General features: G+C 43.0%; 1 pseudogene; it reads left to right on the top strand.

The window, feature by feature from the left end:
- The first annotated feature begins 2,854 nt into the window (after positions 1–2,854).
- LOC100437740 (keratin, type I cytoskeletal 18-like) lies at positions 2,855–4,232 on the top strand (annotated as a pseudogene).
- The last annotated feature ends 18,121 nt before the right edge of the window (positions 4,233–22,353 follow it).

Here is a 22,353-nt window from a genome sequence, read left to right as displayed (position 1 = left end):
AGTCTATGTGTGTCTCTGCACATGAGATGGGTCTCCTGAATACAGCACACTGATGGATCTTGACTCTTTATCCAATTTGCCAGTCTGTGTCTTTCAATTGGAGTATTTAGCCCATTTACATTTAAGGTTAATATTGTTATGTGTGAATTTGATCTTGTCATTATGATGTTAGCTGGTGATTTTGCTCATTAGTTGATGCAGTTTCTTCCTAGCATCAATGGTCTTTACAATTTGGCATGTTTTTGCAGTGGTTGGTACTAGTTGTTCCTTTCCATGTTTAGTGCTTCCTTCATGAGCTCTTGTAGGGCAGGCCTGGTGGTGACAAAATCTCTCAGCATTTGCTTGTCTGTAAAGGATTTTATTTCTCCTTCAATTATGAAGCTTAGTTTGGCTGGACATGAAATTCTGGGTTGAAAATTATTTTTTTTAAGAATGTTGAATATTGGCCCCCATTTCCTTCTGGCTTGTAGAATTTCTGCTGAGAGATCCACTGTTAGTCTGATGGCTTTCCCTTTGTGGGTAACCCGACCTTTCTCTCTGGCTGCCCTTAACATTTTTTCCTTCATTTCAACATTGGTGAATCTGACAATTATGTGTCTTGGAGTTGCTCTTCTCAAGGAGTATCTTTGTGGCATTCTCTGTATTTTCTGAATTTGAATGTTGGCCTGCCTTGCTAGGTTGGGGAAGTTCTCCTGGATAATATCTTGCAGAGTGTTTTCCAACTTGGTTCCATTCTCCCCATCACTTTCAGGTACACCAATCAGAAGTAGATTTGGTCTTTTCACATAATCCCATATTTCTTGGAGGCTTTGTTCATTTCTTTTTACCCTTTCTCTCTAAACTTCTCTTCTCACTTCATTTCATTCATTTGATCTTCCATCTCTGATACCCTTTCTTCCAGTTGATCAAATCAGCTACTGAAGCTTGTGCATTCTTCATGTAGTCTTGTGCCATGGTTTTCAGCTCCATCAGGCCATTTAAGGACTTCTCTACACTGGTTATTCTAGTTAGCCATTCATCTAATCTTTTTTCAAGGTTTTTAGCTTCTTTGCATTGGGTTCAAACTTCCTCCTTTAGCTCAGAGGAGTTTGATCATCTGAAGCCTTCTTCTCTCAACTCGTCAAAGTCATTCTCCATCCAGCTTTGTCCCATTGCTGGCGAGGAGCTGCATTCCTTTTGAGGGGGAGAGGTGCTCTGATTTTTAGAATTTTCAGCTTTTCTGCTCTGTTTTTTCCCCATCTTTGTGGTTTTATTTACCTTTGGTCTTTGATGATGGTGACGTACAGATGGGGTTTTGGTGTGGATGTCCTTTCTGTTTGTTAGTTTTCCTTCTAACAGTCAGGACCCTCAGCTGCAGGTCTGCTGGAGTTTGCTGGAGGTCCACTCCAGACCTTGTTTGCCTGGGTATCAGCAGCGGAGGCTGCAGAACAGCGAATATTGCTGAGCAGCAAATGTTCCTGCCTGATCATTCCTCTGGAAGCTTAGTCTCAGAGGGGTAACACCTGGCCATGTAAGGTGTCAGTCTGCCCCTACTGGGGGGTGCCTCCCAGTTAGGCTACTCGGGAGTCAGAGACCCACTTGAGGAGGCAGTCTGTCCATTCTCAGATCTCAAACTCCATGCTGGGAGAACCACTACTCTCTTCAAAGCTGTCAGACAGGGAAGTTTAAGTCTGCAGAGGTTTCTGCTGCCTTTTGTTTAGCTATGCCCTGCCCCTAGAGGTGAGTCTACAGAGGCAGGCAGGCCTCCTTGAGCAGCGGTGGGCTCCACCCAGTTCGAGCTTCCCGCTGCTTTTTTTACCTACTCAATCCTCAGCAATTGCAGGCGCCCCTCCCCCAACCTTGCGGCCACCTTGCAGTTCGATTTCAGAGTGCTGTGCTAGCAATGAGCAAGGCTCCATGGGCATGGGACCCTCCAAGCCTGGCGCAGGATATAATCTCCTGGTGTGCCGTTTGCTAAGACCATTGGAAAAACACGGTATTAGGGTGGGAGTGACCCTATTTTCCAGGTGCCATCAGTCACCCCTTCCCTTTGTTAGGAAAGGAATTCCCTGACCCCTTGTGCTTCCTGGGTGAGGTGATGCCTTGTCCTGCTTCAGCTCACACTCAGTGGGCTGCACCCACTCTCCTGCCCCCACTGTCCAATGAGCCCCAGTGAGATGAACCCAGTACCTCAGTTGGAAATGCAGAAATCACCCATCTTCTGTGTCACTCATGCTGGGAGATGTAGACTGGAGCTGTTCCTATTTGGCCATCTTGGAGCAGCCCCTCTCATTTTCTTAACTGTGTGTTTTTCCAAGCAGCAATTTTTAATTTTAATATAATCAAGCTTATTACTTTTTGTGGGTTTTGCCTCTGGTGTTATATTGCCATACCCAAGTCATTGATTTTCTCCCGTTATTTTCTGGGAGGTTTATAGTTCTGCATTTTATATTTAGGTCTGTGTTCTTTCTATTGGGTTAATTTTTGTGAAGGATGTAAGGTTTGATCTAGATTCATTTTTTTTACACAGAAATGTCCAGTTGTTTCAGCACCATTTATGGAAAAGACAACATTTCTCCATTGCATCACCTTTGCTCCTATATCAAAGAGTAATTGACTATATTAATGTGGGTCTATACCTTAGCTCTCTGTTCTATTACTTTGAACTATTCATTTATTCTTTCATCAGTACCTCACCATCTTGATTACTGTAGCTTTCAGTAAGCCCTGAAGTTGGTTAGTGTAAGTATTCTGACTTTCTTCTCTTTCAATATTTAGTTGGCTATTCTGGGTCTTTTGCCTTTCCATATAAATGTAAAATCGAGATCGTCAGCAAAGCCTGAGTCCTGTCTTCTCACTCTCCTCCTCGGACAGCATGAGCTTCACCACTCGCTCCACCTTCTCCACCAACTACTGGTCCCTGGGCTCTGTCCAGGTGCCAAACTACGGTGCCTGGCTGATCAGCAGCAAGGCCAGTGTCTGTGCAGGTGCTGGCGGCTCTGGTCCCCTGATCTCCGTGTCCCGCTCCACCAGCTTCCAGGGTGGCATGGTGTCCAGAGCCATGGCTGTGGGGATGGCCGGGAGTCTGGCAGGAATAGAAAGCATACAGAACAAGAAGGAAACCAGGCAAAGCCTGAATGACCGCCTGATCTCCTACCTGGATAGAATGAGGAGCCTGGAGACCGAGAACTGGAGGCTGGAGAGCAAAATCTGTGAGCAATTGGAGGAGAAGGGACCCCAGGTCAGAGACTGGGGGCATTACTTCAAGACCATCGAGGACCTGAGGGCTCAGATCTTTGCGAATACTGTGGACAATGCCCACATCGTTCTGCAGACTGACAATGCCCGTCTTGCTGCTGATGACTTTAGAGTCAAGTATGAGACAGAGCTGGCCATGCTCCAATCTGTAGAGAGCAACCTCCATGGGCTCTGCAAGATCATTGATGACACCAATGTCACTTGGCTGCAACTGAAGACATAGATCAAGGCTCTCAAGGAGGAGCTGCTCTTCATGAAGGAGAACCACAAAGAGGAAATAAGAGGCCTACAAGCCCAGATTACCAGCTCTGGTTTGACTGTGGAGGTAGATGCCCTGAAATCTCAAGACCTCACCTAGATCATGGCAGACATCCAGGCCCAATATGACAAGCTGGCTCAGAAGAACTGAGATGAGCTGGACAAGTACTGGTCTCAGCAGATTAAGGAAAGCACCACAGTGGTCACCACATAGTCTGCTGAGGTTGGAGCTGCTGAGATGTGGAGCTGCTGAGATGATGCTCACAGAGCTGAGACACACAGTCCAGACCTTGGAGATCAACCTGGATTCCATGAGAAATCTGAAGGCCAGCTTAGAGAACAGCCTGAGGGAGGTGGAGGCCCACTACACCCTGCAGATGGAGCAGCTCAACGGGATCCTGCTGCACTTGAAGTCAGAGCTGGCACAGGCCCGGGCAGAGGGACAGCGCCAGGCCCAGGAGTACGAGGTCCTGCTGAACATCAAGGTCAAGCTGGAGGTTGAGATCTCCACCTACCATTGCCTGCTGGAAGATGGCGAGGACTTCAATATTGGTGATGCCCTGGACAACAGCAACTCCATGTAAACCATCCAAAAGACCAACACCCACCAGATAGTGGATGGCAAACTGGTATCTGAGAACAATGACACCAAAGTTCTGAGACATAAAGCCAGCAGAAGCAGGGGACCTTTGGGGAGAAGGAGGCCAATAAAAAGTTCAGAGGTCAAAAAAAACTAACTTAGAATCAATTAGTTTATGTAACAAAAATATCTTGCTGGGATTTTGATTGGGATTGCATTGAATCTACCAGTCAAGTGGTAAAGAACTGACATTTTGAAAATATTGAGTTGTCCTGTCTATAAACATTGAATAACTTTTTATTTATCCAGTCTTTTGATTCCTTTTAATCAAAGTTTTGTCATTTTCCTCATATAAACCTTCTACATATTTTGTTAGATCAGTATCTAAATATTTCAGTTTTGGGCTGCTAATGTAAATGGTAATGTGTTTTCATTTTAAATTCCACTCATTCATAGGCTGCTGGCATATAGGAAAGTGACTGACTTTTGTATACTAACCTTGTATCCTGCATGCTTGCTATACAATTATTATAAAGTTTCAGTTATTCTGTTGATTCTTTCAGATTTTCTATATAGGCAATCATATCATCTGCAGACAAAGACAGTTTTATTTCTTCCATCCTAATCTATATACCTTTTATTTCCAAACTGCTATTTTTTAAGGTTTATTACAACATCAATGTGTTATGAATATATCTTAATAAAGGATTATTTGTTATTTACAAATAAAACCAAAAAAGTGTGTAAAATACTGAAATTTTACATAAGTCAAAAATAATAGGTGAAGATAAATATTGTACGATTCCATATATATGAGATACTGAGGGTAGTCAGCTTCATAGAGACAGAAAGTAGAACGGTGGATTCCAGGAACTGAAGGAAGGGAGAATGGGGAGTTGTTTAATAGGTACAGAGTACTCTGTACTGTGTCTTAGAAGATGAAAAAGTTCCGGAGATGGATCGTGGTGATGGTTACACAACATTGTAAATGTATCTAATGTCACTGAACTATACACTTAAAAATAGTTAAATGACAAATTTTATATTATTTCTATTTTGCAATAATTTAAAAAAAAAGATTAATAATTCATTTTGTCACTGGCAGGATTTAAAGCCCTCGCTCCACCCTACAGATAAAACAAGATTGCAGGATTGTGTTGCTGGTATTTGGTGTTTGTTTGTTTTCTCCCTATAGAATTCACCTGTTCTCAACATGTTCAGCATTCACTCCAAAATCCCAATGGTTTCTAATAAAGATTCAGCTACTAAAAGATATAAAGTTTAATGATACAAAACAGCAGCAACACAAATTGAAGATTAACCCAGATCCCATCCATGCAGAGTCACTCCAAACTATCTGTTCTCTTTTCCTTTCTTTCTTCCTGTTGGGTAGCTGCTGTTGTGAAGTTGCCACCCATATGTGATGTTTTCATACTTTCAGAGGAACCCATAACATGTGTATAAATAGTCACACATAATATTAGCAGAAGGTGTATAGGCTTTTTTGTGTGTTTCCCTTTTTCTCTGTTTCTTTTTCTTTTTTCAAACCCTTAACCCAGTTCCCAGAGGACTGGCCATTTGTTGTCTAGATACCCTACTCTATCACAGTTTTCCCGGTGTGGTGCCATCTTCCTCCTCCACCATGAGGCTTGCCCTCATCATCACTCCCCTCTCATCCATCATCTCTCTCGTTAATTCCTCTCTGCCTTTGACTGCTTAGGGAATCCACAAGCACAAGTCTCCCACTGGCACTCTGAGGTACAAAATTTGACAAACCATATTTCCATGTGAAATCCAACACTCTAGAACCATGAATTTCTGCCCTTGTACCATGCATTACACACATGTACTCAGTATCATTTAGTTGTATTTTATCAAGTGTTGGAGAGCTTGAAACTCCCCGACACTTGATAGGCAATCTTGGGTAAGAAACTTGATGTCTCAGATTTGGTTTCCCACCTCCCCTAGGTAAGGATTAAGTACAAGTCATTTCTTTGAGAAGTGATCCTCAGAAAACTCAGTGGAGTGGGGAGTTGGGGAGAGATGGGAAAGGGTAGAAAGTTAAGATGGGAGGTATCATTGAGCTCATTACCACTGGGAGCAATCAGGACTCAACTCACAGGGAAATTCTGGAAACAGCTGCAGACTACACCCCAGAGAGATTCTCTTCACAGCAGCTAGGAAACTAGGACATTTATCTACCAGCTCCGAGCTGCCATTGGTTGAGGGCTGCTTCCTGGACACTGCGTTTCCAGCACCTCTGGCCTGCCCTGAACTCAGGTCCACCATCATCCTGCAGCCAGAACAGTAATGCCCTCAGGCAGAGGTGTTCTCCCTAGGCAGCTATTGATTAGCCTGTGGAACTGAGAATGGAGAGGATTTAGCCCGGCCACTGACAGTGTCTCCTGCACCTACCCTATCTGAGCTCCCACATCTTCGTTGGCAGAGTGCATGTGAGTTTTTAGGGGGTTTTCACTTCACTGGGTTTGTTGCATGAATTAAACTGAATAATGTATGTAAACATGTAAACACAGTATCTCCATCAGAATTTCCAGAAGCAGACAACAAAAATCCACTCTAGCTAATGTAAACAGATAGGGGTTGGGTAAAAGGTAAGGCAGACCTTAAGGAAGCCCAGGAAGGGGCAGACAAACAGAAATAAATGTTATACGACTGGAGGGACTCCCCAGGCTCCCTCCCTTTGCCCATGTATCTGTTCCTCCACTGAAGGCTGCAGCTCCAATCAGAAAGTCCCTCTTCCTAATACTGGTTTCTCTCTCAGAGATTGGGAGTCCCCCTGTTCTGCTGGGGGCAGTAGCAGCTCCCCACTGCTGCTGGCCGCTAGGGTACTGCACCTCAGTGACTTTCCCGCACCCCGCCCATCTCAATACCTCTTCATTACACTCTCCTCCATGACTCCCCACACCCAGCCCACAACTCTCTATATCTCTTCATTAGACCCTCCTCCATGACTCCCCACACCCCACCCACAGCTCTCTATGCCTCTTAATTACACTCTCCTCCATGACTCCCCACACCCCACCCACAGCTCTCTATACCTCCTCATTACACTCTTCTCCATGACTTCCTGCTCCCTGCCCACAGCTCTCTATACCTCTTCATTACACTCTTCTCTATGACTCCCCACACCCCACCCACAGCTCTCCATACCCCTTCATTAAACCCTCCTCCATGACTTGCTTCCCTGTAGTGTCTGTTTCCAGGCCAGAAGTTATGGCTAATACTGTCACGCCAGGCCACACTCTTTAATTATGATCTACTCTGGCTGTGTTTCTCACAAAGAAAATGTGGAATGGGTCTCAGGACAAGTTAAATTTTGGCATATGGGAGATGGGGGTGGAAGAAGAACCTGAGCCCCTTTTCTGGTTGAAAGGATGCTGAGAACCAAGGAAGTTCCTGCTTGCCTCGGGGTTAATGTGAGGGGACTTCGCAGGCATGGGACAGCCTTGAAAGGAGCAGAGGACTGAGCAGCAGGAAGTGCCCATGGACCACACACCCTGACCTTTGACTCTTCCTGTGACTAAGGCTGCTGTGACTTCTGGCAGCAGGAGACTATAGGGAACTTCAGAGTGTCTCCAGCACCTCCCTGTCACCCTCCTTGTTGCATTACAGAGGATACAGCTGAAAAGGCAGGCCACCTGCATCTTCTTTTCTGTAAAAATTGATGTGATGAGAATCACATGTCCTATAAACCGAGCATGAGCCATGCACTCATTAAAGAGCAAATGCACAGCTACAACTTTGTGGCCATGCAGGAGAATTCTGGTGCACATCGGCTCTGCTAAGAACCAACTGCATGACTGTGGAGCCACCTGCCATCCCAGTGGCTGCCCTGTGAGGGAACTAATACCCACCTCACCACCACCAGGCAACCCTTGGCCCATGGCCAAGGGACCAGTGGATGAATAGTCTCCTTTTGCATGTCTCCAGTGGGAGGTTCTCTCCAGTTTTTGGTGGGTCCCTGGGGGTCTGAGCCCAGGTTCCTACAGTGTGTGAGATCATAAGGCTTCCTAACATGGGCTCCTGGCCTCTTCCCCTCCTCTTTCCAGTCCTCCATCTCTCCAGAGCCCTAGCATCACTTTCCAGATAGTCCCAGGGTCTGCTTCAAGGGGACTGGAGCCAAGATGGTGCCTATTAGAAGTGTACTGAGTTTAACTGGGAGATTTGGGAGTCTGGAGGTAAGTGCCAGCTCCCTGCTCTGAGGATGCGCACAATGTGGACAGATGGGGCCTGGAGACAGCCATCAACTTCCTCAGCACAACTTCCTCAGTGCTGAGCACTGAGCACAAACCCAGAGCAAACTAAGAGATCGCCACCCACGAAGCCTCCCTTGCCTTGGCATTGCATCCTTTTGTTCCTCCCCAGGGTGTGGCTGGCAGGAAGTAAGTCTGTGGGAGCATCGTCTCACACTTAGCCTGGAGAAGCCCCACAGCCTTGTTCACTCTCACAGCAACTTCATGGCAGGAGAATCATGAACTTGCTGTGACAGCCAGGGCTTGAGGCTGTGCTGTGGGTACAGGATCAGTTTCTACTGTAAATGTGAACAGCCTGGCTTCTGCATCTCAGACTTCAATTGAGTTAAGAGAAAAGATCAAGCCACACCTTGACCTTTACAACCACAGACCAGCTGAATCCTCCCAGAACTGGGAGGTTAGAAGTAGTATTCTGGTACAAGTGTTGATGTTGCCCTGGGAATATTTTGGGGAATGAATTTCTCTCCAGGAACAAAAGATGGACAAGGGGACAGGAAACAAAGGCCTGCTTACCGTGAAGGTGGGGAGCAGAAAGGTGATTCACTAAATGGACTGACATGGCTAGGATTTACCCCAGTGGCTACAGTCTTGGCCTTGTATTGATTCAGATCTAAAATGTTCTGGGTTTTCACATTTTCCCAACTACATGGCCTCTCCAAAGACTCCCTGAGCTGGTTTTAAGCTGATTGGCCAGTACACCTGAGGCCTTCTTAGATAATCATCATGCCTCTCCCTAGAAGTGGTGCCACTGAGCCTTGTTCCTGGAGCCACATACTCTCAGCCCACTGCTGCCAGAGTGCACAATTATGTTTGGACTTGGACTCACTTCATGCTGACAGTGTCTCAATGCGCCAGGCCCTGTGCACAAGTGAGCTCAAAATTGTGACAAACTTATCCTAAGGTAACTCTCAATCACTTGGGGCCAGGAGTTAGTAGGTAAATGCTTCTGCCTCCCATCAGATTCCGGCGACTTTCTGCTTTACTCTTGGGAGATCCCAGTGAAATCAAGCCCCAGTGGCTCACAGTGGTGACCATGAAAAGACATTCTCCCTCCACCCCTGCTTCCTGGAATCACACTCTATATAAACCCCTGCACACAGCTCCATGCTCCCATCAGCTTCTGGGAAGCTTCAATCTAAGGCACTGAGTTAATGCTACTGCATGCCCTAATCAGTGGTTCTTAGTGAAAACAGGGGATGAAAACTCCTCTCCAGGGGGTGTTTTGGAAATTTCTAGATGTGTTTTTGGTTGTAAAGTGATTGGGGTGCTACTGGCTTTAGAGAGTGAATCACATGGAATGTCACATGCACTTCAATGCACAAGGTGCTCCCATGTCAACAAACATGCCCGCCTGCTCCACACACTTTTGAGGTGACCACTGCATGTTTTTGTAGGTAAAAAATTAATGATAACTATTTCACCTAAGAATCTACATCTGACTCCCTAAGAAAAACAAAGTGTTTGTCATGGTTTTGATTGGCATTGAATTTTCTAGGATATCCAGTTTTGTTCAGTGAGAGGAGAAGGTATTGTTTCCTTTCAAGGAATGAACAACAGGTTTTCAGTGTTTTGGAAAAAGCACACCATATTGTGTACGTGTTCATTCTGGTAGTATCAGTATAGAAGGTTTTCTTCTAACTATCAGGAAACACAGACTCATGATTCAGTCAGTGCCCAATGACATCTGCCTTCTGTGTATGTGTATAACGTATACACACACACACACACACACACACACACACACATACAGGTATAACATAGATATAATTTTAATATAGTTTTATTTTGATGTTACATTATGAAGTTCTATATGTATATGATTTTGTAAGCAACTTCAAATATTTTGCAGAAGGGAGATTGATAAAACTGAATGAATGAATGAATGAATGAGTGTGTGAGTGGGAAGTTACACAACAACCAAGAAATCACATAAAATCTTCAAAATCTGTACAATTTTCTTATTCAGTTAGTGACATTGATGTTCTTAAAATAGTCTGTCTCTTTAACTCTTTTTTGTTTTCCCAAAATGGAAATATATAATTAAAATTTATTTTTAGTTACATAAATAATACAAGCATGAGGCCAGGCGCAGTGGCTCACGCCTATAATCCCAGCGCTTTGGGAGGCCGAGGTGGGTGGATCACCTAAGGTCAAGACTTTGTGACCAGCCTGGCCAATATGGTGAAACCCTGTCTCTACTAAAAAAACAAAAATTAGTCAGGCATGGTGGCGCATGGCTGTAATCCCAGCTACTCAGGAGTCTGAGGCAGGAGAATCGCTTGAAGCCAAGAGACAGAGGTTGCAGTGAGCTGAGATTGTGCCAATGCACTCCAGTCTGGGGGACAAGAGCGAAATTCCATCTCAAAATAATAATAATAATAATAATAATAATAATAATAATAATAATAATAATATTACAAGCATGCATTCTCCCTGCAAATATTTAAACATTTGCCACAGCTAAATTCCCCACTGAAAACAAACCTAATCCCAATCCTCTTCCTCTAACCCAAACAAGCCTTCCCTTCCAGAACTTTTCTCTGTGCTTACCTACACCTATACCTGTACCTGTATCTATGTCTACATAAAAAGTGTTTCCAAACAATATATACAGCATTAAAAATAAACATTTTTGCAAGATGCTTATATACATTGCTATGTTTGAATGTTTGCCTTCTCCAAAACTCATGTTGAAATTAAATTGCTGTTATCATAGTATTAGAGATGTGACCTTTAAGAGATGATTAGGCCATGAAGGCACTGCCCTTATTGATGGGATTAATGCTATTATTAAAGGGCAAGTTTTGACACCTTTTGCCATTTGCCAAGTGAAGACAAAGACTTCCTCCCCACTGCAGAACTCAGCATTCAAGTTCCAAATGCTTGAAATGCAAGAAGTCCAAAGCCATCTTGGAATCCAAATGGCCAAACCAACCAGCACCTTTATCCTGGACTGCCCAGCCTCCAGAACTGTGAGCCAATAAATTTCTGGGTATAAGTTACCTAGTTGCTGGTATTCTGTTATAGCAGCACAAACAGACTAAGACATACATATAGAATGCACATACACACACATGAACAGGATATATTCTTACTGAAGAGTATATTATGCTGTGTGTCTCAGTCTTCCTCTGTCACTATATCTAAATCCTCTCCACTCATTTTAACTGCTTCTTAGTAGGGTACAGTATAACTAGCCCACAACTGATTCAGCTCTTCTATTGCTGAGCATTGAGTGTTCCTAGCTTCACTGTAACTGCTGCAGGGAATGCCCTAAAGCACACCCCAATCCTAATACAATGCTTGGTTTGATGATCTCCTTCACATGAACACAGGCTCCTCGATTTTAGGAACCTGCATGTTGTGAGTCCACAGTTCTAAGCCCAGCACCTGGGCTATGGGAGTATTCAGTAAGGATTGTGGGATAAAACAATGATGAGCAATGAAATAAAGGAATGGTCGTTAAACTAACTCAGGTAAGCAATAAAATGTTTGAATACTATTTTCTTATTTACATAGTCCCTGGAACAGGAAAAAGAGTAAGATAAAAGATACAAGAAAAGATGGTAAACTTATGAGTATAGCTCTAACACATCATAGAGGAAAAATTACCAAATAGCCCCACCAGCTGGATTGCCAAATGAATTTAGTGATGACACAGATGTTTTAAAAATCAAATTTAAAATGGCCCAGTGCAATGACTCATGCCTGTAATCCCAGCACTTTGGGAGGCTGAGGCGGGTGGATCACCTGAGGTCAGGAATTCAAGACCAGCCTGGCCAACATGGTGAACCCCATCTCTACTAATAATACAAAAATTAGCTGGGCATGGTGGTTGGCACCTGTAATCCCAGCTACTATGGAGGCTGAGACAGGAGAATCGCTTGAACCCGGGAGGCAGAGGTTGCAGTTAGCAGAGATTGAGCCGCTGCACTCCAGCCTGGGCAACAAAGAGTGAAACTTCATCTCAAAAAAAAAATCAAATTTTAAAAAAGATAGTGGCTCATCCATTTTATCCAGTATTGTTTACCCACTTACCTTTGTTGATGTGAAGCCCCAGGCAGATATCACTGCCTACTGGTGCTTTCAAGAGGCCAGTACTGGTTCCAGATCTACCGGGACTGACCCTCACCTCCTGCCCTGATGTGTCTTTGGGAGGGGCCGCCAGGCTGACTGGACAGAGGTGTGAGCTCTGAGAACTGGACTTGACCTCTGTCACAGGGAAGTCAGGCAGGTGAGAGGGGTTTCCCCAAAACAAAATCCTCCATAAAGAAGGCATCTGCATCATTCTTTAGCTGCTGCCAAACCTACATACTGAGCGCTCAATGGAGTCTCCTATTCACAGAGCATCCTTTTTTTTTTAAATTTTTTTTTTTTTTTTGAGACAGAGTCTCTCTCTGTTGCCCAGGCTGGAGTGTAGTGGCATGATCTTGCCTTACTGCAATCTCTGCCTCCCAGGTTCAAGTGATTTTCCTGCCTCAGCCTCCCAAGTAGCTGGGATTACAGGCATGCACCACCACCCCCAGCTAATTTTTGTATTTTTAGTAGAGACAGGGTTTCACCATGTTGGCCAGGATGGTCTCGATCTCCTGACCTCATGATCCACCCACTCAGACTCCCAAAGTGCTGGGATTACAGGCTTGAGCCACCGCACCTGGTCTGAGCACCTTGTTTGAGGAAAACATTTATAGCTGGGCAGCTGGGATTCAGCCTGCAATGATTTAGCTCATGAGCACAGCACAAATGGAAGCTGATCTGCAGACACGTCAAACATCTTGCCTTCATTACTCTAAGCGAAGTAACTCTGGAATGGAAAACCAAATACTGCATGTTCCCACCACAAGTGGGAGCTAAGCTTTGCGCACACAGAAGCATATGGTGGTGTAACGGACTTTGAAGACTGAGAAGAGAAGAGGTGGGAGGGAGTGAGGGATAAATACTATATATTGGGTACAATATACACTACTCGGGTGATGGGTGCATGAAAACCTCAGACTTCCTCACTATACAATTCATCCATGTAAGCAAAAACCACTTGTCCCCCCAAAGCTATTGAAATAAAGAAAGATTTAAACAAAAAAATCTTGCCTAGGGTCACATGGCCCAGTAAAGAGCCTATCTGATCCCAAAGCCCATGCTCTGCTGGCACCTGTGTTCTGCTTCCGCAGATTTCAGCAAGGCAGCCCTGGACCCAGCACACCAGCCCTGACGCCAAAGGAAAGGCTGCTTCCCCATGGTCCAAGGATTGGTGGATGAGACACATTGCTGTGGACTCTCTTTGTGTTCACATGACTTTTCTTTCGTGTCCTGAACACTTTCTCCTTCCTTATTCCACTTCTGTTCTTTCCCTGCCCTTCAATCTGCTCTGAAGCACCCACCCCAGTGTGGGGGACTGGAGCAGGCTGGCTGAGCAGGTGCCCTGTAGGCTCCATGGCCAAGACCCTGGCAGCCCTTCTCTGCTGGTGGGCCACCAATTGGTGAGGTCTGTACTCAGCTGCTGGGGGGACTGAGTTGCAACTGGCACTGCCCTGGGATGGCTGTGGCTGCAATGGCATGGTGGCTGGACTGTCCCTATCAGAAGCCATCCCAGCAGTGCCTCACTCCCCACATGGATGTCCCTGGGAGTGGGCCTCTCCACTAGCTCTGAGTTCCTCTTCCTTCCCCTTGGGAGAGCCTCACTTTTCCTTCGGAAAGGCAAGGCCCTTGGGCAGGAAGTCCCACACCCAATGGAACAAGCCCTTGAGGGAGCCCTTGACCTTGCTGTCAGCCTCAAAAGGAGACAGGGATGGATTGCAGCAGGAACATGTGGTAATAGGCCATGTCAGCCCAAGAAGACTTCAGCCTCAAAAGGAGACAGGGATGGATTGCAGCAGGAACATGTGGTAATAGGCCATGTCAGCCCAAGAAGACATAAGCTTAAGGAAGTGATCACTTGACATTTTATATACAAAAAGGTCATTATTAAAGAGAATCATGAGGACTTCCATAAATATTTAAAACCCACTGGATAAAATATGACTATTTTTATGTCATGTATTTTTGTGAGCCTTATCATAGTGTAGAAAGAGTAGAATATTCTAGGAAGAGTTTCACATAGAACTCATAACCTTCCTTCTCCAAACTTTTACTCTTTTTATTTGCTTTCTATTATTATACATTAGTATAATGTCTTTCCAATAATCATCATTTTCCATCATTCATATAAGTCACAAAGTCATTTTTGTTTCATTACTTTTATGCTCATCTTGTTCCCAAGAAATGGATTTCTTTTGGAAGACAACAAAAGATCCATTGCATAATCCCATTCTTTCTAAATCCTCGAAAGAGACCAACATTTTTATCATTTTCATTATGCTTAGGCTCTATTCTTTCACCTTTAAACTGTCCATGCCTAATCTATTCTATTCTAAACCTCTGTGGATAATTTGTTCTTCACATTCCATTTTAGGAGGGAAAAAAACTATATAAAAACACTTAAGAAACAGACAACTTAAAAAAACATGAGCAAAGGAACCTGAATAGATACTTCACAGAAGAAGATATCCAAATACATGTGAAAAGATGTTCCACTTCATCAGCCATCAGGAAAACGGAAGTAAAGCCATGATGAGCTACTGTTACTGTCAAAGATAAACAGCCCAACACCAGGTAAAGGTGTAAGGACCGATTTTAGTAATAACTAGTGAAATAGGGAAAAGAGTCCCGCATGAAGGGAACTCAATTTCCATTTGTACGCAGGTAAACTGGCATTTTAAAGGGAGAATGAAGAAGTAGGAAGGGGGCAGGCCGTACAGAAAAGTTAAAATTCACGAAACGTCAGCCCGTGTAAACGGGACCAGGCTGACAATCCTCAGTGCTAGGGTCTCATCCTCCTGAGACTGGGGCTAAAAGACAGAAGCCCTATCCTCAGGTATCGGCTGAAACAAACTGTAAATTCTTTTAACAGCCTTAAGTTTTCCCAGGCAGGCAATTGAAATGAGGGCTAGCATCCTCTTGGGGATGTGGTCTTGTGCTGTTAGAAACTCTGTTTGTGCTTGTTGAAGGATTTATTGGCCAAAATTGAGGTCTATTAAAAGGAGAACTCCCATTCTGTAGCTTGCCTGTTCACTCTGATGGTAGTTTCTTTGGCTGTGCAGAAGCTCTTTAGTTTAATTAGATCTCATTTGTCCATTTTGGCTTTTGTTGCCATTGCTTTTGGTGTTTTAGACATGAAGTGCTTGCCCATGCCTATGTCCTGAATGGTATTGCCTAGGTTTTCTTCCAGGGTTTTTATGGTTTTAGGTCTAACATTTAAGTCTTTAATCCATCTTGAATTAACTTTTGTATAAGGTGTAAGGAAGGGATCCAATTTCAGCTTTCTACATATGGCTAGTCAGTTTTCCCAAAAGCATTAGGAGATATACCTAATGTAAATGACAAGTTAATGCGTGCAGCACACCAACATGGCACATGTATACATATGTAACAAACCTGCACGTTGTGCACGTGTACCCTAGAACTTAAAGTATAATAAAAAAATTTTTAAAAAGGGAGAACTCAGAGGAGTCTGCCTTAAATTTAATCAAGGAGATAATCTTTTTACTCTATATCAAAATGGGCCTTAAAAAAAAGATAACACAGTGTTCATAAGGATGTATGATGAGTGGAATTCATACACTTTGGAAAATTACTTGGGGACATTTCCAAAAGCTAAAATGTACCTACCCTGAGGTCCAAACATTTCACAGGGGAGTGCTATGTTACCAGAAAACATGGACAGAAATGTTCATAACAGCATTATTAGTACTATCCAAAGCATGGAAGCAATCCATATCAATACAGACAGCAAAATAAATCCACATTCACCAATGAAATACTACAAAAAAAATGACAACTGCAACATTTGCAAAATCGTGGCAGAGTCTACAGTCAGGATCCTGAGCAAAAGAAATCAGACAGGAAAGAGCACACACTGTGTGGAAGATTCTGTGAAGTTTAAGAACAGGCTAAAGGTGGGCTACTACATAGCCAGAAAAAGAGAACGAGATCATGATCTTTGCAGCAACAAGAATGGAGCTGGAGGTCATTATCCTAAGTGAACTAACACAGGAAGAGAAAACCAAATACCACATGTTCTCACTTATAAGTGGGAGCTAAACATTGCAATAGACACCTGGGACCCCTTGAGGGTGGAGGGTGGGAGGGGAGTGAGGATTGAAAAACTACCTGCTGAGTACCATGCTTATCCGCCAGGTGACAACATAAACTGTACACCAAAACCCCAAGACATGTAATTTACCTGTACAACAAACCTGCACATGTACGCCTGAAACTAACATTAAAGTTGTTTTTTTTGTTTTTGTTTTTTTAAAAAAAGAACAGGCTAAAGGGTTTGTGTTGAGGGAAGCCAGAACACAGATTCCCTCTGTGGGGGTGGGTGCTGACCAGAAGGAGCCAGAGGAGTGGGGAGTTGGGAATGTCCACATCTTGATCTGAGCAGTGCAACATGATTCTAGATAGGCGTATTAAACATTCATGAAGCTACACAATTAAATCATTGGACAGTATGCCAGGCATTTTAAGCCTCAGTTGTTGGTTTTTTTTTTTTTTAAAAAAAAGAGAGAGAGAGAAACTTACGGCATATCAGTTAAATATAACATGCAGAACTTGTTTGGATTCTGTTTGTACAAAATCCTGTTAAAAAGCATTTATGAAACCACGAGGAAATGGCAAGTCTCAATTGAAACTTACTATATAACGTGAAGTGATGATATTTTTGTATGCTCATGGTATCACAGTATGCATTTATATTCCCTGATCTGTTAGAATACATGCTGAAGGATGCAATTATATGATACTTGGATTTGCCTCAAAATAGTCCAGTGGGGGGCCTTGCAGGTGGGCTGGATGTTACAGAGGACATGGGTCAAGAGTACCTTAGCGAGGAGTGCATGGGCGTTGATGCATGCATTTGCAGGAAATTTTCCATAATAAAATAATTTCTTTTAAATCTGTCTTTGGGGAAGGCCATATGAGAAAAATATTTCTAAAATATAAATTTTATTTTAAAACAAAGTCTGGTTTTGCTTTACCATGTAGTGAGGCGTACTGCAGGAGATCTGAAACAATGTCAGGGCGCCCCACCCCACCCTGCTTTTCCCTGCTTCCCAGCACGTGGGATCACCCCACAGGGCCAGGCATAGCAGAGTCTGAGGCCTCTTCCTGGCAGGAGGACTCCCCGAGGCAGGCAGGAAGCGTCTCTACCCAAGGCTCCGGGGAGCTAAGCCTTCCTCTGAGGGACCGCCCTGGGATTGTTTTATATATACCTTAGCTCAGCACAGTCTCCACCCTGGCTTCCCTTGTCCTTGAAAAGGCGACAGAGGAATATTCTTAGCTCACTAGCCCTGTGTGTACCCCAGGCTTCCGGAGCATCTCTGCAACTGGGGCCTCTGTGCTATGCTTTTTCCAGGCGAATATGTTTGCAAGGCTTCTGCTTGAACCAGGAAGCTGCAGGCCCTAGTGGGAGCTGTGCCCATAGACCACACTTCCCCCACTGCAACTCTGCTCCAAGAGCAAGTTTGAGAAACAAGATTCCCCATGCATGTAAACATATTGAGAGCTCTGAGAAGACTTAGAGAAAAGCAGAATAAAACAAACAAAGCATTGACAGAGGAGCACCAGGGAGCATCCCTCAAGTCCTCCTCCGAATGCTCTCTTGGGGAAAACTGCCAAGAAGTGTGGCCCTTGGAGCAGTTGTTCTGAACCAGGATCCACTCTGGGTTCTGGAAATAATGAGCTTTCTAAAGTCACATTTTGTGCCTTCTTTATGAAGCAAGGGTCCTTGCATCATGAGGCTCACAAAGGGATCCCGGACCCTGAAAGAAGACAGAACAACTGCACTTGGTGGGTTTTTCTAAGGGACAGTCTAATGTGTTCTCGATGAGTGTTAAATTTGAATGCATAATATCATCTCTTCATACATTTATCTTTCAGTGTTGTCTCTCACTTTAAAGATCTTACCTCACAAATTATAAGACAGACCAAATTCCCATTTTAAATCCAGGCACAAAGGAATCTTGAAAAGCAAGTGGCTAAATCGAGAACACATAGAGAGAGAGAGGGTGGTCCACCCTTCACGCGCATGTGGCCAACCTGGAGGAGCTTGCAATTTTAAAGATTCACATTCAGCAGATCTTTCCACTTGGCTCTCTCATCTACACAGGATCCTGCAGAAGGTTGAATGAACCGTCCTTGTTCCACTGTGCATCTCAGGAGAAGGTCAGCTAGCAACTCCAGATTACATGGGTGCAGTGTCTACTGCATAACCCAAGCAAGTATGTCATCATTGAAAAGAAGAACCAAGTCATAAAAATTAATGCCCCAAGGTTCAGACTGAGGGCTCTATTCTGGTCTGATCTGAGGCCAAAGGGAAGGCCTTGGTATCTTATAAAAAGAAGCTTAGGCTTTATATACATACATTGTTTGTTTTTCATCTTGGCCTCACATTTGTATGATTTTATTTATTTTATATATTTTATTTTATTCATTTATATTATTTATAGCTCATTTACAACTCATTTTATTGGTATTTTTCTTTCTGTTTAGCACACTTTCTAGTTCACAAAATTGTAGCATGCATAATAATAAAATATTTGGTTTTCTTATTAAATAATAACGCATGCCATGGTAAAACATTGGAAACTAAGAATCACCATCATTCCAACATCTCAGAGGTAACTATGGTTTACACAGACAGAGCTTTGAAGAAGCAGCTCTTCTGCCCTTTCTGGAGTCTCAAGTCCTGTGTTGCTTCTTCCCCATATTAGACAGAGAGATCTACACTATACATCTCAACTTGTCTGAAGTGCCTGTGAGTTTAATACATAGCTGTAGAGCGTAAATATTCAGTTCTCCAGACTTGAGCAAAATATACTGGGAAATTGTCCTTTTACAATACATTACCAGGAAATATCCCTATAACAACTGCGGAAGGGTGTGTAACCATGGCTATTCTACACTTCAGCGCTGCATCCACCCAGTTCTGAGTCACTGAATTCCCTCCTTATCAGCCTCCTGACCTTCAGAGTTCTGCTCCTGACCCCATCTGCACCCTCCCCTCCTCATCCAACACTGACTTCACCCAGTCCTGTAAATCCTCCAGCTTCTGACCGAATTGCATTTGAGGACAAGGAAAAGGGACAGAGAGTCTGGATTTCAAATTTAGATAATGAAACTTTAGCTGAACTGATCAACGAAAAAGGAGACAACTCTGATTTCTAATATCAGGAATGGAAGAGGAAGCAACAGTGTAGATTTTGGAGACATCAAAAGAATGGTCAGAGTACATTATGGTCAGCTTGATGCCAGTAAATTGCACAACTTAGATGATATGGACAAATTCCTTGAAAAATATAACTTAAGAAATGTATAAAAAAGGAAAAAGTACTTGGAATATGAATCATCCCACTCAAGGTTCCAGAGCTTAGAAATAAATCCAACAGCTTCAGGGGAAAATATGAGGAGAGTGAAGAGTGGCTCTAGATGGAAAGGAAATAGCAAGTGTCTCAAAACTGTGTTTGGTGTCGTTTCCAGAATCAACAAAGCAGAGGCCGTTGAGTGTGTTACATATTTTAGATTTGGGGAGGGTATGTCTTCAATTAGATCAAATTGAGGAATGTAATGTTTGACCTTCATGACTCTCACCTGTGAAGACTGAACATCGTCTGTTTTGGTAAGTGAAACTCAGCTGGAGGAGAGTGCAGAATGAGGAAGAGAAGCAGGCAGTCAGAGGCCACAGTGATGATGGGGTGGGGTGGAAGCCAGGTACCACATAGTGCCCGCTGAAGGACCCACCTGCCCATGGCCTCCAGCCAAGGCAAGTGGAGTAGTCACAGCTTTCCTTCCTTCTGCAAAGCAAAAACTACAAAAGCTACTTATATCTTCTAAGTTCTGCATAATCATTTGCCTAAAGTATTTGCAGTTATTCAGGTATTGAATAGTTTCTACAGGAGTTTCTTATAAACTCCAACTTCTACTTATTCTCTTTTATCCCTCTCATTTCTTCAGTCTGTGTCTGTGTATCTGGATTCTGGTGTTACTACCATTGGAGATCATCTTTATTTCAAGGATCTTCATACTTTCATTGCCTTCCCTCTTCTCTTACCCAGGCCCTGTGAACCTTGGGGAGTGTACGATACCTGCTTTTGTGGTAACAACCTTGACAACTTATGTAAAGAAAGAGTTTGGGCTATGATCATTGGCATATAGAATGTACAAATGCCTTTTTCTTTCTATTTTATAGACTAAATATGGAAATAAGTGAGGCTAATTTAATTTGTAAAGGCCTCATAGTGGATCAAGAGTTTCACTTTTGGACTGAAATGACATTTTAAGAATTTGCTGGTAATGAAATATCTTTCAACTTCTCCTTCATATACATTTAATTTCCAAACCTGGGATTTATTTTTATTCCTCTAATTCCTTTGCATGGAGAGTTTAATGAGATTTGACATTCCAAAGTTCTGCCACAGAACTTTGTTTTGTCCTCCACATTGCTTTGCACAAGATTTTTCTCTAGAGAAAAGGACATAACTATGAGAATGAATTAATATTTTGGGCAGTAATAAGTATGGAGAGAGAATTTTTAGGGGAGCCTCTAGATCCACAAGTGAGGTAATCATATAACTTATTACTCTAATTGTGGTATTTTAAAATTATATTTTGAAGCAACTTTAAACTTACAGAAAAGCTGTAAGTACTTCTACAAGTTATAAAAATTTACAAGTACAGAACTTTTTTTTTCCTTGAAGCCATTTAAGAGTAAGTTGCTAAGGCAAAGTCCCGTCACTTCTGATTATGATAATATATATTTCCTACAAACAAGGTAATTCTCCTACATAACCAAAATAGAACCATCATAATCAGGAAATTAACACTGATGCATTACCCCATCTAGTCCTGAGATTTCATTCAGGTTTTATCAATTACTTCAGTAATTTTTTTGTACAAAAAGGATGCAGCTCAGAATCACAGGTTGCATTTATTAAACATGTGTTTTTAATTGCCTACAATCTGGAAGAGTCCCTTGGTCTCCCCTTGACTTTCATGACTCCAACATTTTGAAGAGTACAGACTATAGCATGTCCCTTAATTTTATTAGTCTAATGTTCTCTCATGATTAAATGCAGGGTATGCATCTCCAGCAGGAATATCACATACACGATGCTGTGTTCTTCTTATTGCATCCTATCAAGTTGTACATGCTTTCGTCTTGTCCTATGGCTGGTGAGTTAGCTTTTGTCGTCAAATTCAGGTGATGTCTGCCATACTTCTCCACTGTAAAGCTACCTTTTTCCCCTTTGTAATAAATATGTATACTAAGGGGAGTATTTTTTGACTATGTAAATATTCTTTATTTTTTCAAGCATGCTTGACCCCACCTTATGGCTTACAGTTTTAATTGTATAGAAATTAGAGGGAAAGGAAGAAAAGAGAAACAGGGAAAGAAGAAACCTAACCAGGACAAATATTTAAAGGCATAGATTGAGACTGTGTTGGGAAAATAAACAAATGGTCACTGTGGCAGGTAGCCTCTAAAATGGCACTTGCTGATGCCTGCCTCCTGATATTCTCATCCCTGGGTAATTTCCTTCCCATGAGTGGGTGTTGGATCTAGTCACTTCCTTCTAATGAATAGAATATGGGAGAAGTGGTAGGGCATCACTTTCTAGTGTAGGTTGTAAAAAGGCTGTGGCTTTCATTCCTCTTGAAAACTGGCACAAGACAAGGAGGCCCTCTCTCAACACTCCTATTCAACATAGTATTGGAAGTTCTGGCCAGGGCAATCAGGCAACAGAAAGAAATAAAGGGTATTCAAATAGGAAGAGATGAAGCCAAATTGTGTTTGTTTGCAAATGACGTGATCCCATATCTAGAAAACCCCATTGTCTCAGCCCAAAAGCTTCTTAAGTTGATAAGCAATGTCAGCAAACTCTAAGGATACAAAATCAATGCGCAAAAGTCACA

This window comes from Pongo abelii, chromosome 21, assembly GCF_028885655.2.
Source record: "Pongo abelii isolate AG06213 chromosome 21, NHGRI_mPonAbe1-v2.0_pri, whole genome shotgun sequence".
Taxonomy (NCBI): Eukaryota; Metazoa; Chordata; class Mammalia; order Primates; family Hominidae; genus Pongo; species Pongo abelii.
Note: the sequence above shows the minus strand (reverse complement) of the source record. Positions and strands in the feature narration are given on the sequence as shown.